Source organism: Malaclemys terrapin, chromosome 2 (assembly GCF_027887155.1).
Source record: "Malaclemys terrapin pileata isolate rMalTer1 chromosome 2, rMalTer1.hap1, whole genome shotgun sequence".
NCBI classification, from domain to species: domain Eukaryota; kingdom Metazoa; phylum Chordata; order Testudines; family Emydidae; genus Malaclemys; species Malaclemys terrapin.
This window is the reverse complement of record NC_071506.1, coordinates 78,453,932-78,470,167: the sequence shown is the minus strand read 5'-3', so window position 1 is coordinate 78,470,167 and position 16,236 is coordinate 78,453,932. Positions and strand designations below refer to the sequence as shown.

Genomic DNA, 16,236 nt, shown 5'->3' with positions numbered 1-16,236 from the left:
GAAGTGCAAGAGATGTTTGTGATCAGAAACCAAAGTAAAACAACTGATTTAGTGCTTGAATGTCTTGTTCTCAGGGTTTCATTTGATTATATCCAACATCAGTCAGCAAGCAACACAGTTGTAACTGCACAGTTCTGCTTTTATGCTCAGTCCATTGGGTAAGGGTTTTTCAGGTCATGCCATTCACAATCTGATAGTCAGTGATTCCAGAAACTTAACCTCCTCATAGCATCACATTAACACATAATCCAATTTTACATTCACCACAATATTTTTTTTTAAATATCGGAGCTGCAATTAGCTCCTGCATCTCCTCTTACATGAAGGGGATTGGGACGGGGTTCCTCCACACAGGGCTTTATCCATGTAGCCCTGGTCCTGTGTCCCCCCATCCTATCGACAAACCTCTCTCGGCACTAGCAGACAAGGGAGCCCCTCAGAAGTAGATCCTCTGCATGGACTTTCCTTCCCCATCTGTATAGTTCACCTGCACCAGTTCTGCTGTATTCAGTATCTTCTGCACCCGCTGAAGGGAAGCAGAGGGGGAGAGAGAGGAGGGGTAGAGAGTTTGTAGCACTACACTTCTACACAACTCTGTCGCTGCAATTCCTCCAACTTTTCTTTTTCCATTAACACACACAAGTAATTTTCTGGCTGCTTCAGTCCACCACATACAAATGGACACCTACATCACAAAACCCATTATCATGACTGACATCTGAGGAAAGGGATCGGGAGACCCTGTCGACCGGAAGGCATGGGATGCATTGTCCTAGGGATAGGGGTTCCATGACCACCACTCCCAAGAGGAGGGGAAGCGTGGTGGTGGTCAGGAACTCCCTCCTAAGGGGGACAGAGTCATCCATCTGCCCTCCAGCCAGGGAATCCCAAGAAGTGTGCTGCTTGTCTAGAACTGGAATTCAGGATGTTACTGAGAGTTTGCTGCGACTCATTAAGCCTCGGACCACTACCCCTTCCTACTTATCCATGTGGGAACCAGCGATTCTGCCAAGACTGATCTGGAGCGGATCACTGCAGACTATGTGGCTCTGGGAAGAAGGATAAAAGAGTTTGGGGTGCACAGGGCTGGCTTTAGGCCGATTCGCCCGATTCCCCGGAATTGGGCCCCGCGCCTTAGGCGCCTTTTTAATTTTTTTTTAAATTTAATTTTTTTTTTAATTTAAATCTTCGGCGGCCCCGCTCCCTTGGCCAGAGCACCGGCCGGAGCACGACAGCCCCGCAACCCATGGCCCCGCTCTCGCAGCTGGAGCTCTGGCCTGAGTATGGCAGCCCTGTGGCCCCGCGACCCCGGCTGGAGCACGGCTGCCCCACAGCCCCACAGCCCTGGCCGGAGCACGGCTGCCCCACGGCCCTGTGACCCCGGCTGGAGCGCTGCAAGTCCCGCGGCCCCGCTCTCCTGGCTGGAGCTCCGGCCAGAGCGTGGCAGCCCCATGGTCCCACAACCCCGGCCGGAGCACGGCTGCCTCACGGCCCTGGCTGGAGCGCGGCAAGCCCCGCGACTCCCCTCCCCCGGCCGGCAATCCGAAGTGTCACCGAAGACTGGGAGCACTGACCGGTGAGTACAAGCCCCAGGAATCGGGCCCCACACTTGCTAAAGCTGGCCCTGGGGGTGCAAGTGGTGTTCTCGTCCATCCTCTCTGTTGAAGGAAAAGGCCTATCTAGGGACTATCGAATCACAGAAGTAAATGTGTGGTTACGCAGGTGATGTCAGTGAGAGAGGCCTTTGGCTTCTTTGACAATGAGCTGATGTTCCAGGAAAGAGGATTACTGTGCTGGGAGGGGCTCCATCTATCAAATACTAGGAAGAGCATCTTTGGTCAATGTCTAGCTAACTTGATAAGAAGAGCTTATGAAGAAAATTATGATTTACTGAACTGGCATTACAGAGACTTGGTGGGACAACTCCCACTATTGGAGTACCAGCATTGAGGGGTCCTGCTTGTTCCAAAAGGATAGGTATGGGAAAAAAAGGAGAATGTATACACTTGCTCCGAGGTCCAACGGGAAGTGAGCTGACTTGTGGGTTGGACTAGATGAGATCCCTTCCAACCTTAATATTCTATGATGATTCTATGACTTTAAGCTCCCCAGATACCCTAGTTCTCACACAATTCTTTTAGAATTTATAATTTTTTACATATCACATCAAAAATGGAAGCTTGTTTTAATCACAACTTTCTCCACTTCTTGAGCACCTTACGGGGAGTAGCTAAGGAGTCACTGTTTTAAGTGCAATTTGGATACAATTTTTAAAAGCGTCTAAGTGATGTTGCCTAAGTCCCTTTTGAAAAAAGTAGTCCCATTGTAAGTCCCATTGACTTTCAATGAGACTCAGGCTCTTAAGTCCAAGGTTTTTTTGAAACTGAGATGTAGCCACTTCTGATTATCGATTGTTCTTTTAGAAACACAATTCCACTTGCAGAAACTTTGTGTCCTTTTAAAATCAGATTGAAGACCATGTTCCTTCATAAAAATAGTATCAACTGTTCTACCAATCTTAAGTACTTACATGGGTTTCATTACCAGAGTCTCTCAGCACCTCATGAACTGTCATGTATATAGCTGTATTTAGTTGTTGTTACATAAATATTAGAAAAATTCTCTATTAGTTTTCCCAGTTTGTTTAACTTTGAGTATACGATAGCACTTTGTTTGTTTAGAACAATCAGTTTCACTGTTTTGTTGATGGTCAGTTGTACTTCCAGTGTCATAGATTCGTAGAAACGTAGGGTTGGAAGGAACCTTGAGAAGTCATCAAATCCAGCCCACAGAGCTGAGGCAGGACCAAGTAAACCTAGACCATCCCTGACAGGTATTTGTCCAACCTGTTCTTATAAACCTCCAGTGATGGGGGTTCCATCACCTCCCTTGGAAACTTATTCCGGAGCTTAACTATCCTTAGTTAGAAAGTTTTTCCGGATATCTAACCTAAATCTCCCTTCCTGTAGATTAAGCCCATTACTTCTTGTCCTACCTTCAGTGGACACGGAGAACAATTAATCACTGTTCTCTCTATAACAGCCCTTAATATATTTGAAGAATGTTATCAGATCCCTCTGAGGCTTCTTTCTTCAAGGCTAAACATGCCCTGTTTGTTTTAACCATCCCTCACAGGTCAGAATTTCTAAACCTTTTATCATTTTTGTTGCTCTCCTCTGGACACTGTCCAATTTATTCACATCTTTCTTAAAGTGTGGTGCCCAAATCTGGACACAGTACTCCAGCTGATGCCTCACTAGTGCCAAGTATAGTGGGACAATCACCTGCATCTTACATATGACACTTCTGTTAATACATCCCAGAATGATATTAGCCTTTTTTGCAGTTGCATCACATTGTCGACTTATATTCAACTTGTGTTTCACCACAACTCCCAGATCCTTTTCAGCAGTACTACCAGGCTAGCACAAGTGTCAAGCACAGCAGTGCTCACGTGGTAGCCTGACACCCCCATATGCAGTGCTCTGGGTGAAGATCACCTAACCTCTCCACAAGGGTGTTTACCACTGATAGCAGCAGCAAAGCTGAAATGGAAACCAAAGCAGCAGGCATGTATGAGCAGAGCAAGAGGTAGGGGATGCTGGGGGAGAGGTCGTCCTGAGGCATATTTGGTGCTCATCTGTGGCACACCCAAAAGATGCTTCTAAATTTCAACCAGACAGGAGAAAACCTGTATTTTTTAAAAGGAATTAAATACATTCAGATCATACCATTTAAAAAGTGCTCTACCAGAATTTTTTAAAATTAGCAATTGTACAACACTCAAGTTGACAACATCCCAATATCAACTAACTCAATTAACAGTTAAAAATATCTATATCCAAATTAAGCTTGTCCTGCTTAACATATGTACAGTTTTGCTACAGTTGTTTATTATGGTAGAGACAGATGCATCTGATTACAAATGTCGATCAAGTAAAATGAAAGATCAACCCCCAAGGAAATGTCTTAAGATCGCAAATATGCTTAGACTTCAGCTTTGCCAACTAAAAAGATCTTAAAACCATTCTACCCTTCATGTAAATCTAATCTTTGCATATTTTTAAAGTTTAAATTACTGTAGTTAGACAAAAGTGTAATCTTTTCACATAGGTAGCTCAGTTTGTCATGCCTAGGTATCAGCCTGGTCCTGATTTGGCTGCAGGGATGTGCACTCCTGACATTTAGATCAAGAATTCCCTGGGAAATCAGTCAAGAGATTTTGACATTGCTGCTGGCCATCCTCCAGAGGGTTTAGTTTTACTCTCCTTCTCCATTTTCTGCGGACTCTGTACCTACAGTGGATGTACACAGAGTCCTGTGCTAGGTAAAGAGAAGTGAGAGAAAGGGACAAAATGACTGTTCATTACAGTGATTCATTCAAGATTTTGTTAGAGGCTTTACAAGAAATCAGTAATGTGGATGGATGACTGGCTAGCTTCTTTAGTCCTTATCCATTACCTATCTAATGTGACAGCTTGGAAACTGGTTGTTTTTCCAACTCAGTAAGAGCAAACCACAGTAGAAACAAACAAAATTGAAAACTTGGTAGGCTGGGAAACAGTTTGAGAGATGCGGGGTTTGGACTGCCATGTTCCTCTGTTAAACATTATTTGAAAAACAAAAGTACAAAATAAACACAATGTACGGTGTGCAGACATGGCTAGAAACTGCTGTGATTATGCGGCGGTAACTACTGCATCTTTGGGTATGATGAGAAACTCCACTGCACACCCAAAGCTGCTGCAGTTACTGCTGCAAAGTGGTGTGGGGGAGATGGGTCGGTGGGATTTTAGTGGTGTATCAGCCTTGTGATAGGAGTAAAAGTGAAATTCATTTATGCAATCACAAATTTTATCAGACATATGCAAATTAGTTTTCCACTTCATATACACCACCACCTTTTCCCATTCTGCAAGGTTCACCTACAGTTTCCTCAGTAAAAGTGTTGCACTTAATGTGCTCCATTTCTCTATGCGGATGGCTGCATTTGTTTGCAAAAAAGAGAGTATCAACCTGTGCAAAAATTCCTGATATTTTTTATGACACTTAGGAGCCAATTTTCAAAACAAGGATGCCTAAGGCTCATGTGTAAACAAGTACATACAATTATGAACTTAGATTTAAAGTGCAAATGTTCTAGTTGCATGCACAAAGCAGATGGTTGATCAAGCAAAAGGTGATTTAGCTCCTTCACTACCCATTTGTTCCTGCATTTGTTCAATTTTCACTGGTTCTTTCAGTAACTGGGTGAACAGTTGCTGACACATGATTTTCATAGTGTTTAAGGCCATAAGGAACCATTAGATCATCTAGTCTGAGCTCCTCTGTATCACAGGCCCATAAATTTCACCCAGTTACCCCGTATTGAGCCCAATAAATTGTTTTTAACTAAAGCATAATTGTGTTTGGCTAAAGAGCATGTTCCGTAAAAGCATCCAGTCTCCATTTGAAGACATCAAAAGATGAAGAATCCATCACTTCCCTTGGTAGATTGTTCCATTGGTTAATTACTTTCACTGTTAAAAATGTGTGCTTTATTTCTAATCTGAATTTGTCTGGCTTCAGCTTCCAATCATTGGTTCCTGTTATGCCTTTAACTTCTGGATTAAAGAGCTCCTCTAGTACCCAGTATTTTCTCCCCAGGAAGATATTTATCCATTGTAATCTAGTCAACTCTCAATCTTCTTTTTGATAAACTAAACAGAGTGAGCTCTCTAAGTTTCTCACTGTAAGGCATTTTCCCAGTTGTTTCAAATCAATCATTTTTGTGGCCCTTTTCTGCACCCACTCCAATTCTTCAATATCCCTTTTAAAATGCGGATGCCAGAACTGGACTCAGTATTCCACTATCAGTCTCACCTGTGCCATATGCAGAGGTAAAATCATCTCCCTACTCCTACTCACTACTCCCCTGATTATAAATCCAAGGGTCGCATTAGCCATTGTTACCCCAGCATCACGGTAGGAACTCATGTTCAGTTGCTTGTTCACTACGACCCCTAAATCCTTTTCAGAATCACTGCTTTTCAGGATACAGTCCTCCATTATGTAGTCATGGCCTGCGTGCTTTGTTCCTAAACCTATAACTTTGCATTTGGTTGTATTAAAACGTATTTTGATTGAACAGGCCAGTTTACCAAATGATCCATATCACTCTGTAGGACTGCCCTGGCTTCATTGTTTTTTACTACTCCACCAATCTTTAGAGCCCTGCAAACCTGCGGATGTCCGCAGATGATTTTTGTGGATTGCAGATCGGATACAGATACAAATTTTGTATCCGTGCAGGGCTCTACCAATCTTTGTGTCACCTGACATTTTTATCAGCAATGATTTTATGTTGACTTCAAGATATTAATGAAAATGTTGCCTAGCATCAGGCCTAGTACTGATTTCTGTGGAACCTCTCTAGAAACACCCTCATTCAATGTTGATTCCCCAATGACAATTACTTTTTGAGATCTGCCAGCCAGTTCTAAATCCATGTGCTCTATTGATATTGTATAGTGCTAATCAGAATGTCATACAGTGCTAAATCAAATGCATTCCAAAAGTCTCTTATTTCTATGCAGCGCCAGACTTGTAATCTCAACAAATGAAATCAGGTTTGTTTGATAGGCTCTATTTGTACCAAGATGAACATGAACCTTGGACTTCCCTTTCTGAAAACTGTCCCTTGCTCTATGCCCACAAGAATCAATTTCCACACAGTATTAGGAATATCTTCTTTTGAGCTGTCCGAATCCGTGTAGAAAATATGTCACAAATCTTACTTGGCACCCAGAATCTCCTGACTGTCAGCTCTATGTTGCAATCACAAAATAATCTTTTTTGATGAAATAAAATATAAAAAATCATCATAAAGATAAGTTTTACTTAGCTGCACTAAAAACTTACATCATGCAAAATTTATGCTGTCTATACTTGGAAAAGTCAGTTCTGCTTCAGATATTTTAGACTGTCCTGGTGGTTTATGAAATAGTAACTGTCCTCTTAATAATTGGGACTAATTATTTATTTTATATTTTCTCCCTTGATGCTAAGACCTTCTAAAAACTACACCCAATGCCTTTAAAGGTGGTATTGCTCATTTTTATAATAAGGTCCAGTTTCCACAGAACTAACTGAAAAGTAGAATCTGATGACGAATGTTTGTTTACAAGACTAGCTATTTTGCTGTACAAAGTTATAAAGAAAAACTGACTGCATGTTTTTCCTCAAATACTTTGGGGAACAATGTTTTCATTTCTGACAGTATTTAATTTTTCATCATGTGATCCTAATAGATTGTAGCATAGATGCTGCAGTTACATAAAGCTAGGGTATATTTAATAGATTTGATAGATTTTTAAGGTGAGAAGAGACCATTATGATCAGTCTTGTCTCCATCATAACACAGGGCATCGAATTTCATGCAGTGATTCCTGTCTCTAGCCCAACAATTTGTGGTTGAGAAGAGATACAGTGTGCATTTTATCAAGACATACAGTCTTGATTTAAAGACTCCAGCTGATGGAGAATTTGCCACAGCTGTTGATAAGCTGTTCCAAAGCTACACTGTTAAAAAGTTGAATCTTATTTCCTACTTGGCCATTGTTAATTCCAGCTACCAGCCACTGGATCTTGTTATGTCTTTGTCTGCTAGGTTTAAAGACCTCTCTCTTAGTCCATTACCTATGCATGTCCTGGAACTACCCATTGTTGGACAGTAGGGGAGAGAGGCAGTAGAGTGAGAAACCAGACATGTCAAGGATCGTATCATGTTTTATTCACTTCTCATAGGTTGGTTTGTTTTTGGTTTTGCTACTGACATTTTGCTAGGACACACTAGACCATGCAGGCTGTTGCTCTATAAAGCCGATTTAAATATTTTTGTAGTGAATGAACAGATACAAAATAATTAAAAAAAATTCTCTCCAAAATGCCTGAAGTTGACACTATTCTGGAGGTCTTTGGGAGTAATTTTTCATATACTTGTTTTCAAATTAGAGAAGTCGTGTTTAATGTGCCATAGACCAATTTTGAGGCAGTTTTCCATAGCATGTAGATTCAGAATCAGCAAGTTTCTCTTTCTCTTAACTCCCATTTTTGGATAGGTGTGTCCAGAGTCCTGTTCGAAGTGAGTTTCCTTGGTGAAGGCAGGTAGTGCCTTAGAGGTAAAAAAGGATTCAGATATTGCTAATCCTACCCTTACCTCCAGGCAGGGCCGGTGCTACCATTTAGGCCAACTAGGCGGTTGCCTAGGGCACCAAGATTTGGGGGCGCCAAAAAGTGGCTCCCCCATTTTTTTTTTTTAACAGCGACCGCTGTGCTGGGAGGGAGAGGGAGTCTCAGCCGCCGGCAGGCAGCCCAGGGGTTCCCCTGGGTCAGTGCGCTGCCGGCAGCCCAGGGAACCCCCTGGGTCAGAGCTGCCGCACGGATCCCCGGGCCGGGGTGCCTCAGGGTGGAGGGGGAGCTGCCGCGGGGGGGGGGGGAGGGAGGGGCGCCTCAGGGCTGCCGTGGGGGAGGGTGCCTCCGAGGGGAGGGGGGGAGCTGCCGCAGGGTTGGGGGGGGAGCGCAAGGTGGAAGTTTTGCCTAGGGCGCGAAACTTCCTTGCACCGGCCCTGCCTCCAGGCCATATTCTAGAAAAGCTTGATCCCTGAATAAATAGATCCACAGGGATGAAAATTTCCCAGGGATTTTTCCCTTGCACATGGATTTTCCACACTTTTGTAAAGTAAATGCCTGCTGTACCCAATGCCGTCCAGTTTAAACCATATGCCAGCTTACTCGACTGACAAAAACAAGTTTTTACTACTGTTAGTAATGCGAAGCCAGCACATTTATGGAAGAGTGAGCTACATTCTTTTCAGCTACACGCATCATCAACACGATTATCAGTGAGGCTCTGATTGTGGAATCTTTATTCCTGGAAGTGTAAGAAGAGGCAGAGAAATACACAGCCTGTTTTTCAGATCCAGGGGGAGTTTGCAGAGCTGGTAGTCAGCTCTTTTTGACTTGTAAAATGAACACAGTTGATGTGGACGGCATGGAGAGGGACTGAATATGCAACTGCACAATGTTATTTTTGCAGTCACTTTTCTGACTGTGACTGGGCTTTAATTGCGGTCCTGATAGTTCCGTCTCTTTGAAGAAAGGATTCTCTCTCTCGTAGAATGATTCTTCGGGAGTTTAGCAAATTTTGTACCTAGCCGTGGAGTCGGTCTCAAGCAGCCCATTAACTTCTTCAGACATTAATGATGAATCTCATCTTAGATTTATCTGGGATCTTAGAAGGTTTTAGGACAAAATAATGGTGAGGAAATAAACATATTAACACACAAGAATAAAACGATAAAATGAAAACCTCCTAATTCTTGATGACATGATTTGACAGCTTGGTTTCATTTGTAACAGGTAGACCAATAAGTAGGTGAGGCTCACAGAGCAAGCTGGGTCCAGCTGTGACACATAATTTGCTGAATTAGTGTGTCTAATTCTTGCCCCCCCCCACTCTCCTTCTGCACTCAGGCAGTGCAAAGGAAGCAGAGACTGGCCGCAGTTCCCTGCTGAGGATACCCACCCCGTGAAGCCCAAGAAGCTGACTCATCTGCTTTCCTCTCCCCACAATCTCTGGCACAAAGGGCATTTCAGGGGTGGGGGAGTCGCTGTACTGTGATGAGCTGTAGCTATTTTCAGCTGGTTGGTAATTCCTAGGGGACCATGGCCAATGGGTTCAGCCCCTAGGCTGTCTAATCTGCCTTGTGCCAGGGCAGGCAGAAAATCAGATAGCCATAACTGGCTCCCTGACAGCACCCTCTTGTACTGCACTCAGCAGATGCTGCGTTCACTGGAAAATCAGGCCCATTGGGAGGAGTCAGGGAATAAGCCGTGCTTAGTGAAATGAGTTATCTGGTAATCTCATGTAGCTCTGATTTGCCTATTATTCAAGTAAGTGTCAGTGTGGATCTCTTTATGTGCTCGTGCTCTATGGGAACATGAGACGGCACAGAGCACTTGTGTGGCCCTACTAGCCACTGCTAGTCAAATAACCTCCGGTCTCCTCTGAATGCTAACCTACACTGGGATCCCCACTGATTACACCATCTTGTAGAACCAGTGTTTACTGTAGGGTAACTGACTGTTCTTTTCTGGCACTGAACAGAGTCCTGTCCCCTTTACTTTACAGTGTGCATTTTCTGGGAGGGTTCACAGGGGAGAGATTATGGAAGTTTATGAGACCCAATTTGGGTGGAAAACAAATTAAATGTTATTCATCATTCAAGTGAGAAGGCTGCAAAAACAGGGGAAAAACAAACACTTGATTTTCAGGCAAGTGCAATTTGCTTGGAAAGTGAAGAATTTAAGCCACATACAGAAAGTGAAGGGAATCTAAGCCTTTGGGGACACCTCAGAGATTTCTTAGAATTACAAGAGTTATTGGAGACTTTTTATGCATTTCAATGGAAAGTGTCCTGTAGGCACTGGAATGTTCTGGTTAAAAGAACAGAGCCCTTTTCTACATTGCTTCCCTTGTATGTGAGTGATTTTGAAAGGCCTGGAGCATTTCAGAGGTTTGGGAACACAGACAATTGCAAGGGTCTGTGACAGGCTCCCCACCCCCCCATCCTATAATTGTCCAATCACTGTGGTTTTGCTCCTGAGCCAAAACAAGGGGTAAGGCATAATAATAATAGAAAGTCCAGAAACTGTAGATTTTACATGACAAATACCCTGCTTCTCTCATTCAGCAAGTGCACAGCTCTGCAACCAGAGAGAAAAATAGCAGTTTCTAGCCTAAAAAAAGCTGTCACTGGGACAGCTTGTTTTCCTTTGGCAGATTAGAATAAACTAGAGGAAAGCATCTATGCTCATAAAGAAGAGATGTCCTGAAAATGATAAAGAGAAGCCTGGGGGTGTCATGAAAGTTTCTCTCCCCCTTTTTTAATCAGCTTGTTAATAAAGGAAGTGGCTTAAGGCTTTAAGATAGCCTTAAACATTGCCTTGAAGAATGTTTCTACGCCCCGTCACAAAAGAACAAATGAGGGATAGTGATTGCATTTGTTTTTTTAAAAGAACTTTGCCAGCATTTTTAAAGCTGGATGCCTAAATTCAGGCTCCAAAATCCAGTAGAAGTGGGCTGATTTTCAAAGGCGCGGAGCACCAGGGTCAACGGGGGGGAGGGGGGAGGTTTGACAAATTACCAGGGCCTGGTGGTCCGGAAGGGGGCCCGGGGCCCGGCTTCTCCCCCATCTTTTTGGCCCTGTTTAGCCGGTCCACCTTTGCTGGGGGGCCCAAAAATTTTTTTTCACCAGAACCCAAAGCCGCTCTCGGCAACCCTGCTGAGCACTTCCTATTGATTTCAATGGCAGTCGCAGGGAATTTTCAGCAGCTGTGAAAACGAGCCATTTATTGTAGGTGCTGATTTAGGAGCCTAATCTTAGACACCAAATCTGGGCCTTATTCTCTATTAACTTTTTTAATGAAGAGAAGATGGGAAACAAAATGTGGGCCTTATCCTGCCTTCCTTTGCCCACCCAAAACTCCCATTAAGTCAGTGGAGTTTGTGTGTACAAAAGGATCTGTTCACATTATAGCAAATAGTCTGAAGACAGCAGCTGAGATTTGTGAGAGAGGTTTGCAATAGCAGTGGGTGGGAGAGGGGCTAATTTTGTCTAACAGATTTTATAAACATTGCTGTTTTGCCCTACCTTCCATACAAGGGAGCTTGTAAGAGTCATTACCCTCCCCAGCCCTGGGAGCTGAGAGTGCTTCCCAGAGCCAATCTTATGACATGTTGATGCGAGAGGCACCATTCCTTAGAATGTGTCATCTCCTCCAGCTGCAATTGAGCCTCTCTGCCTCTCACTACGGGCTATCTGCTGCCCTCTCTATCCTACCTCCCTCTTTTTAGTAGAATGGCAAAAGTCAATGGAAAAGGGGACAGTTTCATTTGTAGACATAAGATGACCAGAGTGACCAGGGCATTAGATATGACTGCACACTTCACACATCCTTAGTATTGGCCCCAACACTTCCCCTGTATCACCTCAACCTGGACAACCGAAAAAGAAGGCCACTAGTGATGCAAACTTGAAATTCCTGTACTACAACCCGGATTCATTTGGGATGACTGGACTAACTCACAGGTGGCTTCAAAACATGTGAGACTCATAAGAACAGAAGAACGGCCATACTGGGTCAGACCAAAGGTCCATCAAGCCCAGTATCCTGTCCTCTGACAGTAGCCAATGGCAGGTGCCCCAAAGGGAATGAACAGACAGGTTATCATCAAGTGATCCATCCCCTGACACCCAATCCCAGTTTCTGGCAAACAGAGGCTAGGGACACCATTCCTGCCCATCCTGGCTAATAACCATTGATGGACCTATCTTCCATGAATTTATCTAGCTCCCTTTTGAACCCTGTTATAGTATTGGTCTTCACAACATCCTCTGGCAAGGAGTAATACTTTCTTGTGTTTGTTTTAAACCTCTTAATTTCATTTGGTGTCCCCTTGTTCTTGTATTATGAGAAGGAGTAAATAACACTTCCTTATTTACTTTCTCTATACAACTCATGCTGATAAAACACACAATATATGTTACACACATACAACATGTATACACCACTCTCTCTTCATTATATCTAATTATTCTAATCTCTGTAAGTGCAAAGAGCATACAGATAGGCACCATTTTATTTTAACATGTATGTCTAAAATATATATAATAGAGATTTTCAAAGCCAACTACAGAATTTAGCCACAACACCCACTGAATGGATACATGTGGCTAAATCCCCAAGCCCATATCACAGATCTTAATCATATATATAAAATCTGTACACACAGAGAAACACATGAGAATGAGTGAATTGGCAAGAGAGGGGTGAGTTCAGTTGTATGAACCAGAAATTGGTTTTCTAAACGGGTTAGAATTTTGTTTTCCCTCGTAGTCTTAAAAAAAAATTGACAATGTGCGTATGTTTATTTTTATATAAAGAGAAATTGCTTCACAGGTTGAATGCTAATCTATCTGGATCCAATCTTTTGTAGCCAAGTAATTAGCTTGAGAAAAAGAACATATTTCTTGTGCTGATATTTTTAACAGTAATGTCTCAATGTGCTGCTATAGTCCATTTTAAAACAGTTTTCAAATGTCACCCGGTGACTGGTTTTATCATCTATGGCTAGAAATGGGACTGCCTAATGTATTTCTCTCATTTGCTGCAGCACCTTCTTCAAATGGACATCTGAAAGTTCTGCTCTGCAAGCCATTTTGGATAAGATTCTAAGATAGCAGGAAGCTGGATGGGGAAGAAGGAGAAATGTTAGCAGCAGAAGAATGCTGACAAGAAGGAACTACTTGGGAAATAAGATGCAAAATGGCCTTTCCAGAAGAGAGAGACTTGGAAAACTGGCTTTAATATTTTGTGAGCTCCCAAATGAATGTACTCTTATGAATTCCCTAAAGTCAGCTCACTTCCATTGCCCACTGGGTCAAGTCTTTCGGATGAACATGAATGAATACTAACAACACGTGCACCAAATTCATACCTTGATATGTCATTGGTGTCTTCAAAAGGCTTGTGAGTGTCACGAGGAACTTTAGAGGCATCCAGGAGATCCTCCTCCTGATTTATATATGCTGGTATGCATCTCTAAGATAATGCAACCCTAAGATAATCTTAAATGCTTTTGTCACACGTGCTCAGAACGCCAAGTCCAGTTCGTCAGGTTCATGTTATTTGGCTGCAGTTACAGTGGGTACATAGACATTGCAACTTTTTAAGAATAGTTCCCATTCACTCAGGGTAAGGACAGTCAGTCATTTGTGACTTGATAGCGGTGAGGACCAATTTGAATGGCAGGAATACCTGAGTTTTAAAAATATATATATATTGAGTCCGTCAGTGTGCTTGGCACTGTGAAAACGTGGAAGAACTCATGGTCCCGCTCTCTAGCAGCTTACAGTCGAAGGCCCCAGGGCTGCCCAGAACTCTATGTAAGTGGATCTCTACACCTGTACTGGAAACATTGCAGAATAGGCACCTTGCACCATATTTACATAGTTATTTAGGTGCTGAAAAATGCCAATAGGTGCCTTTTGGATTTTACAAAAGTATGTGAGTAGGTTATGTGCCTAAATATCTTTGAGGAGATGGGCCCTGTTCCTGTGCTCAATGGGCGTTAGGTGCCTACCCTCTTATGGGGCTTCTGTAAATCTCAGCCAGGCACTTTTGTGAATCCCACCTCCCTCTTTATGTGCCTACATACCTTTGTAAATCTGGGCCCTAGTTCTGACACACAGTTCTGTTCAGATACAAACTCTCTGGATGATGTTTCCAATGTGCAGCACAGCAGATCTTGGGGAGCGAGCAGTGCTGAAAGCAAGGCTTTGTGGAAGAAGCATGTGTTTGAGGAGGAAATTGAAAGACAAATTGGTATGGGAGACATTTGTAAATGTAAGGGACATGAGAAAGGAAGAAGATGAAAATGCAAAGATAAAAGGGAGTGATTGAGGGCTATTACAGAAGAAAAGTTATGGTAGCCGACGTGGGATTGTCTATTTATTTTTGAAATGTAGGTGACTATTTCCCCTCCTTCTAATCATTATTGTAATCTCTTTCTAAGAGTGAAAAGTACCCAGGATAATATTTCAATATGTTCTGCAGTTTTCCATTAGTTCCCTGTACCGGGATGGTCACCCGCTCCTGCCCTGAAAGGGCTTGAAGCCAGCCCTGGGAGAGGGCTGGGGCTGCGAGCTAAAGGCTTGCTGATTGGGGAAGCAGCCGCAGCTGGGCCATGCCCCAATCAGACTGCAGCTGGCCCTATAAAAGCCAGTGAAGCCAGGAGCTGAGAGGAGTCTTTCTCTGGCTGCTTGGGAGCAGAGCAAAGTACCTAGAGTGGAGCAGGGCTGGGGGAAAGGCTAGAGGAGCCGGGGGAGCTCCAGCCTGGAAAACCCCCAGGCTGCAGGCCTTTGATGAAAGGACAGGAAGGGTACTGGGGTTGCAGAGGTGCAGCCCAGGGTAAGCCAAGACAGTAGGTGCAAACCCCCCTTGCTGGTGATGAGTAGCACTTACACTGCAGTCTGCCCCAGGGAACGGGGGCTAGGTGATGACTGGCAGTGGCCATAGACTGAGATGAGGTGGGGATAGAGGGTAGGGGTTCTCTGGGGAGGGGAGACCTAGATCTGTGGGGGTACTGCCAGGCAGCAGCACCCTGGCCTGAAAAGGGCACCGGGGTCCAGGAGAGACTCGGGCCCAGTGGCAAGCGGGATACCGGCCTGCAGAGGGCGCTCTGGAGGCTGGAAACGCTAATTCCCAGGGTGAGTCGCTGCAGGGTGACATCTCCAATGAGTGTAGCTACATGGGTGGGCTTCAGTGCACTCAAAGCTTAGGTCTGTAGAACAGTACAGATGAGTATCATTTTATTTTGGAATATTATATTGAAATGAAATGAATTAGTCTAATGATCATAATAAAAATTAGGACAAGATTGTCTCTCCTATTCCAGCTGCTTTATGTTGGATTAAAGGGCTGGAACAGTGTAATGGGACCGTTCCTCCAGGTTAGACAACTTGGCTGTAGTTTTATGTCAGGTCAGTGCTTGGTGGAACCTTAATAATTCTCAGTGTTTTGACACAGAGCTGAAACAGCAGCTCTGATTCTTGAGACTGCCAACTGCACAAAATGGAACTGAAACAATTCAGTGAATTATTTGAACATAACTGAAAAGTCCTCAATTTTCTCTGACATCTTCAGAATAAGCTATGAAGCAAGGTTGCGTACCTGAGTACGAAAGCCCAATGAAATTCAAAGGCAATAACTAGAAGTCTGATGTACTCTTTTACATAATGCAAAATAAATCATGGAACTCACAGTTGTGGGAAATTGTGCCGGGCGGGGGACGGGGGACACAGTTAATTATTTAATGACCGTAGACAGATTAAAAAAGTTAAAGCTTTTTAAATCATTCACACAAATTGTCAACAGCACATGTCAAAATATACAAAGTAAATAGCCTTAAATCAACAAATGGTATCTGTTTTTACTTGTTATTCACTAGTTCATTTGTAACAAGCTGAATACGAAAGTCTACTCTAAATCACTGGATTTTTACTCTACTAAGTTTTCAAGAAGCATTTTTCTTACTTTGTCTATCTGTGTATTTAGATTGTTGTCAATGGAAATATTTGTTCATTAATTTGTGTGTACAGTGAAATCGATGTTTACTGACATTTACCAATAAAA

General features: G+C 43.3%; 1 long non-coding RNA gene across 1 annotated transcript in view; it reads left to right on the top strand.

Moving 5' to 3' along the window:
• The window catches only part of LOC128831110 (uncharacterized), a 20,852-nt gene extending 4,616 nt beyond the window's left edge, over positions 1-16,236 (top strand). The window contains exon 3 of the long non-coding RNA XR_008443757.1: positions 13,217-16,236. This is a non-coding gene — a long non-coding RNA (uncharacterized LOC128831110). The remainder of the gene's footprint in view (positions 1-13,216) is intronic.